We start from the raw sequence: 15,422 nt of genomic DNA, 5'->3' as shown, positions 1-15,422 counted from the left end.
ATTTTTGCAAGGGTCTCTTTTAGGACCCTTTTTGGCTAGACGGCTTGGTGGCCGCTCTAGGCTTATCAGCGGGTGCTCTTTCTGGGGCTTCTCCCTTTGAGAGAGTATCTGCCTTTATTTGGGAGCTTCTTGTTGTTGTAGTTGTTTTTTTTTTATAAGACCTTTTGGCCTCCTTGATGTTCGTAAGGGTAGCTAATCCTTGTGAACTTCAGGAGATGCCTTGCAAGGTCTCCTCCCTGTTTGTTAGGGTTCACCATGCCCTGATACAAGGGGTCCTTTTGGGTTTCTCCTGATAGAGGGTCCTTTTTAGGATCCTTCTGATAGAGGGTCCTTTTTAGGATCCTCCTGATACAAGGAGTCCTTTTAAGGATCCTCCTTTTTAGGAGCCCTTTTTAGGATCCTCCTGATAGAGGGTCCTTTTTTGGATCCTCCTTTTTAGGATCCTCCTTCTTAGGAGCCCTTTTTAGGATACGAGGAGCCCCTTTAAGGAACTCATTTAAGGCCCTGATATAAGGAGTCCTTTTGGGTTCCTCCTTTTTAAGATCTGTCTGCTACGAGGAGTCCTTTTTAGGATCCTTCTGATAGAGGTTCCTTTTTAGGATCCTCCTGTTTGTTGTATGCTTTGCCTTCATGGGCCACTATTCCCCACCAAGTGTTTGGTGAAATTTATTTCGGCATGCACTTTGGTTGATGCTCACATAAAGGAGAAAAATAACATGTGAAGATGTGAACAGTTTCATTCATCGTAGGTAGGTTACAATGATATATATATATACAAAGTTTACATCTTCTTGGGAGGTTATCTAGGCACCCTCCTTGATTCTTGTCTACTGAGCTAACATAACACGTAACAAACTAAGCACGGATACTACTTGCATTGGATGTGGAAGTCTCACTGGTAGTACTTCTTGAGGTGCTCTGCATTCCATGCTCGAGGCACGACGGTGTCGTCCATGCGCACCAGCTTATAGGTGTTTGGTGGTATGCACTGAGCGACCTGGTAGGGTCCTTCCCAGTTCGCTCCCAGTACCCCCGCCCCCAAGTCTCGCGTGTTGGGGAGTACTTTCCTCAATACTAAGTCTCCTACCCTGAACTTTCTCTCCCGCACCCTTGAATTGTAATACCTCACTGCCCGCTACTGATACATGGCCAGCCTTAATTGTGCCCTTTCTCTCTTGGCTTCCAGCAGGTCTAAGTTCTCGACCAACGCTGTGGTTTTAGCCTGGTCATCGTATGTTTGCGTGCGAAAGGAGTTAACCTTCATTTCTACTAGAAGGACAGCCTCACAGCCGTAGGCCAAGGCGAAAGGTGTTTCCCCAGTGGTGGAATGGGGGGTGGTCCTGTAGGCCCAGAGCACATTTGGGAGTTCTTCGACCCAGGCCCCTTTCAACTTTTCCAACTTAATTTTCAAGTTCCTTTTCAGGATCTTGTTGATGACCTCTACTTGCCCATTGGCTTGGGGGTGTACTACTGTGGAGAAAGTCCTCCTGATTCCTTGTGCCTTGCAATATTCCTCGAACACTCCTCCTTCAAATTGTATTATTCCATTGTCAGAGATGACCTTGTAAGGTACTTCAAATCTGCAAACAATATATTTGTTGACGAAGGTGGTGATCTGCTTAGCCGTTATGTTGACTAAAGGCTTCGCTTCCACCCACTTAGTGAAATAGTCTACCGCTACCACCGCATACTTAGCTCCTCCTCTTTCGGTTGGCAGTGCCCCTATCAAGTCAATTCCCCACACAGCAAAGGTCCATGGGTTGGTCATGCTCACCAGCTCATTTGGTGACTGTCGTGGGTAAGTCGCATGTCTCTGGCCCTTGTCACACTTTCTCGCGAAGTCACTCGCGTCCTTCTCCATGGTAGGCCAATAATACCCCTAGCGGACAGCCTTTTTTTCCGTGGACTGCCCCCCAGCATGGTTCCCACATTCCCCTTCGTGTTTCTCTTGTAAAAAATTTGACGCTTCTCCCTTATCAACGCACCACAGAAGTAGGGTAAAGAAGCCTCTCTTATACAAGATTCTGTCTACTAGGGTGTACTGGGCGGCTCTATAAGCCAGTCTGCGGGCCTCCTTCTTGTCCAAGGGTGAGGTCTCGTCATTCAAGTACCTCCTAATGGGTGCAGACCATGGCTCCTCGGAGCTCTTGACCGTGTTGATCCTCTCTTCGGCTATGCTTGGCTTGGGGAGATATTCGACCGGTATAGACTCAAGCGTATCTTCGTCTTGTGTGGAGGTGAGTTTTGCGAGTGCATCAACGTTCACGTTCTACTCCCTGGGGATCTATTCTATCGTGTATTTTTCGAACTGGTCCAAATACTCCTTCACCTTGGTGAGATATGCAGCTATTTTTGGACCTCTAGCTTGGTATTCGCCCTTCACCTGAAACACTACCAGCTATGAGTCACTAAAGACATGCAAGTGGGACTCCTTTAATTCCTTAGCTAGCCGCAGCCCGGCCAACAGCGCCTCATATTCTGCCTCATTATTGGAAGCCTCGAATCCAAATCTAAAGGCACAATACATCTTGTGCCCTTCAGGTCCCGTCATCACTATGCCAGCACCGACTCCCCCTTTGTTAGACGCCCCATCTACATGGAGGCTCCATTCTTCGGGGTGCCTCTCCTCTTTAGGTGCCGGCTCCTTCTCCTCTATTTCCCCCTCCTCTTGGGGTCGGTATGTGAATTCGACTATAAATTCTACAAGTACCTGCCCGTTGATGGAGGTCCTTGGGGTGTAAGTGATGTCGAACTGACTCAATTCAATTGACCACTTTAAAAATCTTCCTGAAGTTTCTGGCTTGTGAAAGACTTGACGCAGGGGGTGTTGGTGAGTACCTCAATCGCATGAGCATGAAAATAGGGCCTCAATTTTCGAGAAGCCACTTCCAGGGCATATGCTAACTTCTCTATTTCTGGGTACCGGGTTTCCGCGTCTACCAACCGCTTACTCATATAGTAGACAGGGTGCTAGTGCTTCTTTTCCCTCCTAACCAAGGCGAAGCTTATGGCATGCTCAGATACAGCTAGATACAGGTACAACTTCTCCCCTTTTTCTGGCTTGGCCAAAAGGGGTGGCCTTCCAAGGTGCTCCTTCAGCTTGGTGAAGGCATCCTAGCATTCGTCATCCCAAGCGAACTTTTTGTTCCCTTTTAGGATATTGAAAAAAGGGAGGCATTTGTCAGTCGACCTGGAGATGAATCTATTGAGCGCTGCTACTCTCCCCATCAGGCACTGCACCCCTTTTTTGCTCCGTGGTGGGCTCATTTCCAGCAAGGCCTTGATTTTTTCGAGATTATCCTCAATACCTCGGGAATTCACCATGAAACCCAGGAATTTTTCTGACGAAACTCTGAAGGTGCATTTGAGTGGTTTCAGCTTCATTTTATACTCGCGAAGGGTGTTGAACATCTCCATGAGGTCGCTAGTGAGCTCTTTCGCTTTTTTTGTCTTCACCAGCATATCGTCCACATACACTTCCATGTTCCTTCCTATTTGATTTGCGAACATTTTGTTCACCAACCTCTGGTAAGTGGCACCTGCGTTTTTTAAACCAGGGCATCACTTTATAGCAGTACAATCCCTTGTCCGTTATGAACGAAGTGTGCTCCTCGTCAGCAGGGTTCATGGGAATTTGGTTATACCCTGAATATGCGTCCATGAAGCTAAGTAGCTCGTGTCCCGCTGTGGCGTCTACCAACTGGTCTATCCTAGGAAGTGGGAAGCTGTCCTTAGGGCAGGCCTTGTTGAGGCTGGTAAAATCCATACAAGTCCTCCATTTTCCGTTGGGCTTTGGGACCAACACTGGGTTCGACACCCATAGTGGGTAAAATGCCTCTCGAATGAACCCGTTCACCTTCAGCTTGTCAACCTCCTCTTTCAGGGTCGCATATCGCTCTGGGTCTAGTGCTCTCCTTTTCTGCCTCACCGGCCTTGCTTTCGGGTCAATGTTCAGGTGGTGGCACATGACCGCTGGGTCTATCCCTACCATATCCTCGTGACTCCAGGCGAATACATCGAGGTTGGCTTTTAAAAACTCTACTAGTTTCTCCTTCATGTCATCGACAAGGTTTTTTCCTACTTTCAACTTCCTCAACGGCTCATTCATGATCGTTATTTCCTCCAATTCCTCTACCGGTTCAGCTTTGGGCTCTCCTATGACTCATGGGTCCAACTCGCTTGGGTTCGCGCCTTCATGCGCAACCATCGCCATAGGTGTTGTCGGCTTTGTGGCTCTGTGAAGGGATGTGTTATAGCATTCCCTCGCTTCCTTCTTCTCTCCTTTCATGCATGCTATTCCCCCGAGAGTTGGGAATTTCATAGCTAAATGGTATACAGAAGTTATCGCCTTCAATTCTCTTAGGGAAGGTCTCCCTAATACCGCGTAGAAGGCTGAGGCGCAATCTACCACAATGAAGTTTGCCATTATGGTGGTTTGTCTGGGCTGCTTTCCCATAGTAAGGGCTAACTCGATTGCCCCCAGGGGTTGTATCGAATCTCCCGTAAATCCATACAAAGACGTAGTGCAAGGCTTTAGGTGACAGAGGCTTAGTCCCATCTTCCCCAGCGCTGGGCGATACAAGATGTCCACAAAGCTTCCGTTATCCACCAAGACCCGATGCACCCTCATGTTAGCAAGATGGATAGTCAACACTAGGGGGTCATTGTGGGGGAAGTGTACACCTCGAGCGTCTTCGGTGAAAGTTATTGAGTCATTTTCACCCTTGAAACTCTTCGGGGGGCACTGCTCCAAACTCAAGACGCACGACATCCCTTCCTTGATTCGCCCCCGAATCCTGGTCCTCCAAAGATGGTCCTGACCTCTCCTTGCACTTCTGGGGCTACTTCTCGCGCCCATGGCGAGGATGCTCCTTCTTCTGGCCTATGGTTCTCCTTACGCACATATCTGCCCAAATGCCCCCTGCGGATGAGCTCCTCAATTTCCACCTTCAAATGGTTGCATTCCGCAGTTGTGTGGCCTATATCTTTGTGATACTGGCAATACTTGCTGGGGTCTTTTTTAGACCGGTCTTTTTTCATTGGCGGGGGCCTTCTGAAAGGGACCTGATTTTCGTTCGTAACAAAAATATGCTCTCTCGCATGGGTGAGGTCAGTATAATAGGTGTAGGGGCCTTGTCTACGCTCGTCAGAGTGCTGATGCTTCCGGGGTCGATCATCCCTTGCCCCCTCATAGACCCTCTTTTTCTTGGCGTTGCCTTGGTTCTCCCGGATTGAGGGCTTCGGTGAATTTTGGTCTTTTCCAGCCTTGAGGCTCTCGTGACCATCTTCCACGCGAATATACTTTTGCGCCCGCTCGTAGAAATCATCCAAGTCCGTGACCTCCCTCTTGAGCATGTTGTTGCGATAATTTTTGCTATGCAAGTGCACACAGTCGCGAACTTGTAATAAAATGGTAAAACCAAGTATCGTCCTCAAGGACTGAATTATCAATTACCAGTCAATTAATCTCTTGTTCTATTTGATGAATTAAAACTTCTTGATTTTTGTAAAATACAGCAAAAGAACCGATAAAGTGCAGAAATAATAATCGACAATTAAATAGCATAATAACTAATAGTAAAAACTCTTAATTCAATCACTGATAAACAATTAGGATATTCAATCTCATCAACTATCCTTCCTATTATTCCCTAATGCCAAGTATGAATTCTTCTTATTTTTACCTAATTCAATTAACAAGTTGAGACAGCAGCCTATAATCATTCTATGAATTATAAACTCAACCTAGGTGACAATTTCCTATATTTCTATGGTAAATTGAACCACAAAGGTAGCATTAAATTCCACAACTTAATAACAGTTACACAATTAATTCAGATACTTTCGTTCTAAATTAGAATTATGTCCAATATAACCACAGCATAATTAAATCTCACTTCTCAGATTTTGACTTAAAAACATATATATATATATGACTAAAGATGGCCAATCAATAATCAATCTATAAGAACAGGTTATAAGGAATTGAAGAAGATTGAAGAAGAGGAAATTAAAATTGCATTAGGTCATAATAGAAATTCAAGTGATTCAATTGAACATCCTAAACAGAAAATTAGTTCATAGTCATAGTGCTAATCACAACAGAATTTAAAGATAACATCAAGAAGAAAAACATGTAAAAATACTCTAAGCTTGAGCCTTCAACACCAGAACTCCTCCCTTCGTCCGTACCTCCTTCTCTCTTCTTTTTCGTCCTTTAAAACCTAGGATTTTTTAGATTTTAGAGAGGCGGGCCGCGGCTCTACATACACTATGCCGCGGCCCGTGTCAAAATTTCTGGGCAGACTATCCTTTCAATGCCGCGGCTCTCTGAAACCATGCCGCGGCCCGCATCATTGTCTTCTGGGCAAAATGCCCATCCATGCCGCGGCTCTATCTAGCCATGCCGCGGCCCGAAGATGTCCTCAAAAACCATGCTTCTGTTTCTCCCCCTAGCCGCGGCCCTACTTTGTTCATGCCGTGGCTCTTAAGGAATTCTTCAATTCTTCAAGTTTTCATCCCAAAATTTCACCAACACTTCCAAATGGTATTGAGAACCATTCTTGATCAAAATATGATGAAAAACTCGATTATTTCTTCCCTTTCTTTGGCATTTCCTTCCACATGCTCAATTCTTCCTGATATTCACAAAAACAACCAAACAAAGCGTAAACCCGCACTAAAACAAGGAAAAACAAAATAAAAGACTACTAAAAACATCACCAAGACATCATAAAAACTAGACTCATCAAACTCCCCCAAACTTAACCTTTACTCGCCCTCGAGTAAAGACCAAGTTACACTAACAAAAAGAAACAAACACAAAAACGAACAAGCTAAACCATCATTACCATCTACACTGCTTTGCCAACACTCATGAAATCTCAATTGCAATGTTTATAACCAGAATTTCAGCTCAATTGCCTCAAAGTCCAACTTATACAGTTCAATTAGGAAAATCAATAATATATCATGAAAATGACTACAACACTTGCATTCTATCATATATGCTCAACTCATTCCAGATAATTCCACAAACCAAATCTACAATATGCTTGCATTACTCGACCTTCTCCACTAATGTCAACAACACATGTTTTGAAATCAACAGGACTTTCACAGGTTATAGTGTTAGGCTTAGGTAAGGGTAGATGAAATTCTCATTTAAGCTCAATCGTTACCATAAGCATAAAACCTTAAAACCAACCAAATTTTTCTTTACCACACCAAAAATCACCCTTTTATACAATTAGAGAGAGATATGACAACACTTTTCATTATTTTCTTCTTTTCTTTTTCTAGACTTATCACTTTTTTTTTTTTTTTTTCAAATCACACTCCCCCAAACTTATTATTTTCTATATATATATATGATCAAGGAGTGTGACAAAGTGATATTATTCTTTTTTTTCTTTTTCTTTTTTTTTTTCTCAAAGACTTCTCTCTCTCTTCTTTTTGTACAATCATACTGTATTCCAATCATAACAACCTCTTACTATTTTTCCTTCTTCTTTCCCACAGATTATATGCTTATGATAACAAAAGGAAAGGAAAACAAAAATAAAGAAGTTAAGAAATTTAGGCTCAAATAGTATGATCAAGAACAAAAACCAAATTCAAGGCTCAAAAGGGTAACTAAGGATAATTAACTCAAGGTCGGCTTGAAAGGCACAATCGATCCAAAAAATTTGCCTAAATCACTTTTCTAAACACATGTCATCAAGAATTTCGCCTCAAAAGCCAAATAATGCAAGTTCTATTAGATTCAAATTGTCATTCCACCAACCCTAGTCAAACACATATAATACAATCCAAAATGTTGTCTTTTCAAAACATATTAAAAATTTCCCACAGAACTTTTTAAATTCAACTCTAAAACAATTGAACCAAGCACACAGTTGAATTCAATTTCCTTTTCACGAGCAAAGACAAAGCAAGTACAGACAAGAATGATGGTTTAACTTTTACACTACAGAAAACTAAACTAAACTAAACAACGCAGAAAACAAAAACAAAACAAAATAAGCTCCCCCCCAAACTTAAGACGCACATTGTCCCCAATGTGATAAAGAAAAAGAACAAGGGAAGAGAACTTACCTGACGCCACATCAGTATGGCGGTGGAGGTGGTGGAGGTGGCCACTGATATGGAGTGTACTGTGGCGGTGGAGTGAAATAATTCTCATCGGCTGAACTCATAGTCCACCTCGTGACCAAAGTATTCAACTCCTCAATGTGAGCCCGCCCATATTCATTTTGTTGCACCATAAAGTCATTATAGTGCTGATTTTGCGCCTGCTGCGATTGGATTAAATACTGATTTTGTTGAATAATGTAATCCAATCGAGCATGCGTACGCTGCGTGTGCTCATCCATCGGTCCTCCAATTGCCAAATTTTCATGTGGGTTGCTGGGACCCGCTTCTTCTACTTCCTCCTCCTCAGCGTGGTCAGGGCCCCCTGTTTCATCAGCCCGGCTGCGCTTATTTGGCTGAGTAGAGTCAGGCTGCGTAAGACAGGCTGGAGGGAAGGCCGTAAACAAGGTCTGATTGATGGCCCCCATTGGCCTCCGGACTAGATCGCTGGAAAAGGTTGGTACCTCGTAAGTGCTACATAAAGTTGAAAGGAAGGTACCATGGGCGACACCAGCGGTAGTGTTGAATCGACTGATGTTGCGTATGCTATATCGAATAATGCGGCCCACATCGACCTTCTTTTGAGTCATGATAGCGTACACTAACAAACAATGCTCTCGATCAACAGAAGACAGGTGAGACGTCGGCAGTAAACGTGCACACACAAAATAAAACCACGCCTTCGCCACTGGGTTTAGCTGCCACCTGAACAACTCTTTGGGCCTCCCATTATGATAACTGAAACGTGCCCCTTCCATACTCAAGACCGCAGCCACCGCATCATAGTCTGGCTCCTCGAAATGGGCTAACTGCCAGTATTCATCCTCTTGTGCAGAAAAAGAGGGAAGACCCAGTAATTGGTTGAATGCATAGGCTGATGTAGGCACCAATTTGCCTCTGACAAAATTATTCTGCTCTGCATCTTGATAGGAGAAATTGGCAAAAAATTCATATATAATAGAGCAGTTGGCTGAATCCACATGGTTCGAGTCACAAAACAAATTCCATCTTCGACGTACTATTTCAGCTTTTATAAGTTCATAACCAGGGTGTTGTACAGTAGGGGCCTCATCAAAGTCAAACCCCCTTTCCCTTACCACCGATCTTTTATAAATCTTTTTAAACAACTCGGCAGCATCCTTACTCACAAAAATATTCGTGTCATACTCAGCTGGGGCAGGTGGTGTTGGTGGTGGTTGAGTGCGTGATGAGGATGCTTTCTTGGAGGAGGTGCCTCTAGGCGGATTTCGCTTAGGACCCATAATATCTTTCAAAAAGAACCAACTAAATCCCCCAAATATGCTCTCAAGAACTTGAGTATACTTTCCTTTTTGGTGTCACTCCCCCCCAAACTTACTAATTACCACAATCAACACCCCAAACACTAATTCCCACAATCAATAGCCTCAAACAATAATGCCCACAATCAATAGCCTTTAACAATAATTCCCACAATCAAAAATTGGCAAAACCCTTAATCTTCTCACAAGAACAACAAAGAACAATCCACAACACCACAATGCAATCTAATCTCTAATCAAAAGTATTAGATTAGAGAAGATACACTTACTTGAATGGCACAAAAATCCTTCTTGTGGTCTCCTTGACTGATGGAAGTCTCAAACAAAATTAGAGAGAAAAGAAGTTTTGAGTGTGAGTAAGATTGTGAGAGTGAATGAATGGGATAATGGCTAATTTAGGGCTTTTTATCCCAATTTTCGGACTAGGGCCGCGGCATTACCTTGACTATGCCGCGGCCCGCATCAAATTTCCACATTGGAATGCCGCGGCCCGCCTTGTGATTCTGGGAAAACTTGGGATCAATGCCGCGGCCCTCCTCATCTATGCCGCGGCCCTCCTCATTTATGCCAAATCCGTGAGCCTCTGGAACCCCCCAATGCCGCGGCATCATAGGGCTATGCCGCGGCCCTTAAGGAATTTTTATTTTTTTGATTTTTTTAAATTTTTTTTCATTTTTCACGTTTTTCACGATTCTAAAAGTACAAAAATAAACCAAATATCCATCGTTTACAAATACAAAAGTAAAAAAAATAACAAGTAAAATATAGGGTGCCTCCTACAAGCGCTGTCGTTAACGTCATTTAGCCGGACGCGGAACCCTCTTCAGAGAGGCTTCAGAAGGAGGATAGACTTCGCTTGATCAAAACTACCACCCAAGTAGGGCTTCAATCTCTGACCATTGACTTTAAATGAATCACCTGAGTTGCCCCGAACTTCTACAGAACCATAAGGAAAAACTCGAACTACAGTGAATGGTCCTGACCATCTTGACTTCAATTTGCCAGGAAACAGTCGAAGTCTTGAATTGAACAGAAGTACCTGCTGCCCTGGTTGGAACTCCCTTCTGATTAAGTTCTTGTCATGCCAAGCCTTTGTTCTTTCTTTATAAATCTTAGCATTCTCATAAGCCTCATTTCTGAACTCGTCAAGTTCATTCAGTTGCAACAGTCTTCTTTCACTAGCGGCACTCCAATCATAATTTAACTTTTTCATAGCCCAAAATGCCCTATGCTCCAATTCGACTGGTAGATGACACGCTTTACCAAACACCAACCTATAAGGAGACATGCCTATTGGTGTTTTGAATGCAGTTCTGTACGCCCAAATCGCATCATCTAACTTTTTCGACCAATTCTTCCTCGAACTGTCAACGGTCTTCTCCAGGATGCTCTTGATTTCTCTGTTCGAAACTTCAGCTTGCCCATTTGATTGAGGATGATAAGGCAAAGCTTTTCGGTGATAAACTCCATAACGAGCCAGCAGTGCATCCAATTGCTTATTCACAAAGTGTTTCCCTTCATCGCTAATCAGAGCTCGGGGAGTGCCAAATCTAGTAAAAATATGTTTATGCAGAAAATTAAGCACAGTTTTACCATCATTGGCTCTAGTTGCTGCAGCCTCCACCCATTTGGATACATAATCCACTGCCAATAGAATATATTCATTGTTGTAAGACGGTGGAAAAGGCCCCATGAAATCGATGCCCCATACGTCAAACATTTCCACCTCAAGAATCCCTTGTAGAGGCATTTCGTTTCTCCTCGAGATATTGCCAGTTCTCTGACATCTATCACAGGCCTTGACAAACACATTGGCATCCTTGAATAATGAAGGCCAATAGAAACCGCTTTGTAATACCTTAGCCGCCGTTCTTGATGCTCCAAAATTCCCTCCGCATTGTTGAGTATGACAGTGATTAAGAATGGACTGCGTCTCTTCTTCAGGAACACACCTTCTGATAATCTGATCAACACAGTGCCTATAGAGAATAGGTTCCTCCCAATAGTAGTGTCTTACCTCAGAAAAGAATTTCTTTAATTGCTGCTTTGACATTTCAGGAGGTACAATCTTGGCAACTAAGAAGTTCACTATGTCTGCAAACCAAGGGACAGCTAAGGTTTCACTTACCCCAAACAACTGCTCGTCAGGAAAATGATCATTGATTTGCACTGCTTTCTTATTTTCAGTCTCCTCCACCTCAAGTCTAGAGAGATGATCAGCTACCACATTCTCGCTGCCCTTTTTGTCACGAATCTCCATGTCAAATTCTTGAAGCAACAGAATCCATCTAATCAGGCGGGGCTTGGCATCTTTCTTTGACATCAAGTATTTAATGGCAGAGTGATCAGTGTAGACAATCACCTTATTACCAATCAGATATGGTCTGAATTTATCGCAAGCAAACACAATAGCTAGCAACTCTTTTTCTGTAGTGGCATAATTAAGCTGAGCATCATTTAGAGTCCGACTAGCATAGTAAATAGACCTGAATACCTTGTCAATCCGCTGTCCCAGAACTGCCCCCACTGCGTAATCACTGGCATCACACATCAACTCAAAAGGAAATTCCCATCTCGGAGCTATCACAATTGGAGCAGAAATAAGCTTTTCTTTCAAGAAATTGAACGCCCTCAAACATTCGTCATTAAAATCAAAGACAACTCCATTCATAAGCAGATTCGAGAGAGGCTTAGACACCTTTGAGAAATCTTTGATGAATCTTCGATAGAACCCAGCGTGACCAAGAAAACTTCTAACTCCTTTGACTGAAACTGGTGGAGGCAGCCTTTCAATGGTAGAAATTTTCGCTCTATCTACCTCAATTCCCTCACTTGAAATTTTATGGCCAAGGACAATCCCCTCTTTCACCATAAAATGGCATTTCTCCCAATTCAACACCAGATTAGCCATCTCACAACGACGCAGCACGTTCTTTAAATTACCCAAACAGAGGTCGAATGATGAGCCAAAAACAGAGAAGTCATCCATGAAAATCTCAATACACCGGTCTACCATGTCTGAAAATATGGCCATCATGCACCGTTGAAATGTTGCAGGGGCATTGCATAGTCCAAATGGCATTCTCCTGAAAGCAAATGTGCCATAAGGACATGTGAAGGTTGTTTTCTCTTGATCCTCTGGTGCAATAGCGATCTGATGATACCCAGAATACCCATCCAAGAAACAGTAGTAGCTGTGGCCTGCCAATCTGTCAAGCATCTGATCAAGAAAAGGCAAAGGAAAATGATCCTTCCTTGTTGCCTTATTGAGCTTGCGGTAGTCTATACAAATCCGCCACCCCATTACAGTCCTTGTTGGAATGAGTTCATTGTTCTCATTTTTCACCACAGTCATTCCACCCTTCTTAGGTACCACTTGCACAGGGCTCACCCATGCACTATCAGAAATTGGGTAGATCACCCCAACATCCAACCATTTAAGAATCTGATCCAATACTACATCCTTCATGGCTGGATTGAGTCTTCTCTGGGCCTCTATGGATGGCTTGCTATTCTCCTCCAATAAAATTTTATGCATCACTGTCGCTGGGCTTATTCCTCTAATATCTGCCAATGTCCACCCAATGGCCAATTTATGCTCCCTTAGAACCCTCAACAGTTTCTCCAATTCTACCTTTGACAAGTCAGCTGACACAATGACCGGTAAAGTTTCATTCTCTCCCAAATAAGCATATTGCAAGTGATCTGGGAGGACCTTTAATTCCAACGGTGGTGGCTGCTGAATGGAGGTTAGCGGTTTATCAGTCACATCCGCTAATTCTTGGAACTTTTTCCAATATGGTATGAAAGAGTTGATCCAGTTTACACATTCTCTGATCTCAGCATCCTCATCATCATCGCCCTCATCACCCAATAATACTGCCTCTAAGGCATCACTGCTCATCCTTCTCTTGGAGACTGCCTTTTCTATCATATCCACACTAAAGCAACTGTCACTAGCCACCGGATACTTCATAGACTTGAAGACATTAAAGACCACCTCATCTCCTTGAACTCTCAGCTTAAGCTCTCCTTTTTGAACATCAATAAGAGCTTGGCCTGTGGCTAAAAATGGTCTACCAAGAATAATAGGAACATCTGTGTCCTCCTCCATGTCCAGAACAATAAAGTCAGCGGGAAATATGAACTTATCCACTTTCACAAGAACATCCTCAATAATACCTCGTGGATGTGTTAACGATCGGTCTGCGAGCTGTAAAGTGACAGTTGTTGGTTTTGCCTCCCCTAAACCAAGTCTTTTAAACACAGATAAGGGCATCAAATTGATACTTGCCCCCAGATCACATAAGGCGTGCTTGCATTCAAACTTGCAAATGGTGCAAGGTATGGTGAAACTCCCCGGATCTCTCAGCTTTTGGGGTAACTTCCTTTGTAAAATAGCGCTGCACTCTTCAGTGAGTGCTACAGTCTCATAGTCCTCCATTCTCCTTTTCTTTGACAGAATCTCCTTCATGAACTTAACATAACTAGGCATCTGCTCCAAGGCCTCCGCAAAAGGAATGTTTATGTGCAGCTTTTTAAACACCTCAAGAAACTTAGAAAACTGTTTATCAAGGGTAGTCTTTCTAAGCCTCTGAGGGTATGGAACTCTAACTGGCTGCTCAATGACAACTGGGGGACTCTGTTCTGACTTCTGATGGTCTTCAGTAACCCTTTCTGAATTAGACTGTGCACCCATCTCTTTTTTCTGAACCACTGCCTGTGGAGGTCTAGGCTGCTCTATTTGCTTCCCACTCCGCAAAGTGATTGCTTGAACTTGCTCCTTGGGGTTGACTTCAGTATTACTTGGCAAGTTTCCCTGGGGTCTGTTATTGAGCATATTTGCCAACTGCCCAACCTGTGTCTCAAGGTTTCGAATGGAGGATCTTGTCTCAGTCATAAATTGAGTCTGAGTGTTAGTAAGAGTCAACAGGGCAGCTTGCAGTTCATTAGGTCTCTCAGGTTGAGGCATTGATTGTTGAGGCCTAGGCTGCATTGATGACGAAGCTTGATTCATAGGTGGCTGAGGCATGTTATTCTGAAATTGACCCTGAAACTGAGGTTGTTGGCCTTGATTATTCTTCCACGAAAAATTGGGATGATTTCGCCACCCAGGACTGTAGTTGTTGGAGAATGGATTATTGAGTGGCCTCTGAAAATTTCCCACCGCCTGAACTTGAGCATGATCCATGGGGGTGTTATTCATACAGATAGGGCACTGATCGACAGAATGAGCACCACCACACATTTCACATCTCACTGCCATCTGAACCGCATTAGTAGACACACTACTCTGTTGCAACTGCTTGGTCAAAGAGGCTACTTGCGCTGTTAAGGCAGTGATTGCATCTAGCTCATGCACCCCAGCTACCTTTCTGACTCCTGATGATCTTTCCTCAGACCACTGATGGTTGTTTGTAGCCATGTCCTCCAGCAGTTCATAAGCACCAGCTGCGCTCTTGCTCATAAAAGTGCCACCCGCTGCAGCATCAATAATGGTTCTGGTTGTCAGACATAAACCATTGTAGAAATTCTGTACTAGCATCCACTGTTCTATGCCATGATGAGGACATCTTCTCAGGAGTTCCTTAAACCGTTCCCAAGCTTCATACAGTGACTCTCCGTCATTCTGGCAAAAGTTATTTATCTCTCCCCTCAATTTAGCAGCCTTTGACGGAGGGAAAAATTTGGATAAAAATTTCTAAGCCAGATCTTGCCAAGTGACAATGGAGTTTGGCTGCAGAGAATTCAGCCAAATTTTAGCTCTGTCCCTTAGAGAAAATGGGAAGAGCCTAAGCTTGATTGCGTCATCACTCACCCCATTATATTTGAAGGTTCCACACAATTCTAGGAAGTTGGACAAATGGGTGTGAGGATCTTCAGAGGGCAACCCATTGAATTGCACAGAGGACTGCACCATTTGTAAAATAGCAGGCTTGATTTCGAAGTTGTTGGCCTCTACAGCTGGTGGGCGTATACTATTTTGTA

General features: G+C 43.6%; 1 non-coding gene across 1 annotated transcript; it reads left to right on the top strand.

The window, feature by feature from the left end:
* The first annotated feature begins 14,989 nt into the window (after positions 1 to 14,989).
* Positions 14,990 to 15,096, top strand: LOC133827964 (small nucleolar RNA R71). Its single transcript, XR_009890612.1, has one exon. It is a non-coding gene; the product is annotated as a small nucleolar RNA R71 (small nucleolar RNA).
* Positions 15,097 to 15,422: the final 326 nt, after the last annotated feature.

The sequence above is a fragment of the Humulus lupulus genome, chromosome 3, assembly GCF_963169125.1.
Source record: "Humulus lupulus chromosome 3, drHumLupu1.1, whole genome shotgun sequence".
Lineage (NCBI taxonomy): Eukaryota > Viridiplantae > Streptophyta > Magnoliopsida > Rosales > Cannabaceae > Humulus > Humulus lupulus.
The sequence above is the reverse complement of the archived record's forward strand: the minus strand, read 5'-3'. Positions and strand labels throughout refer to the sequence as shown.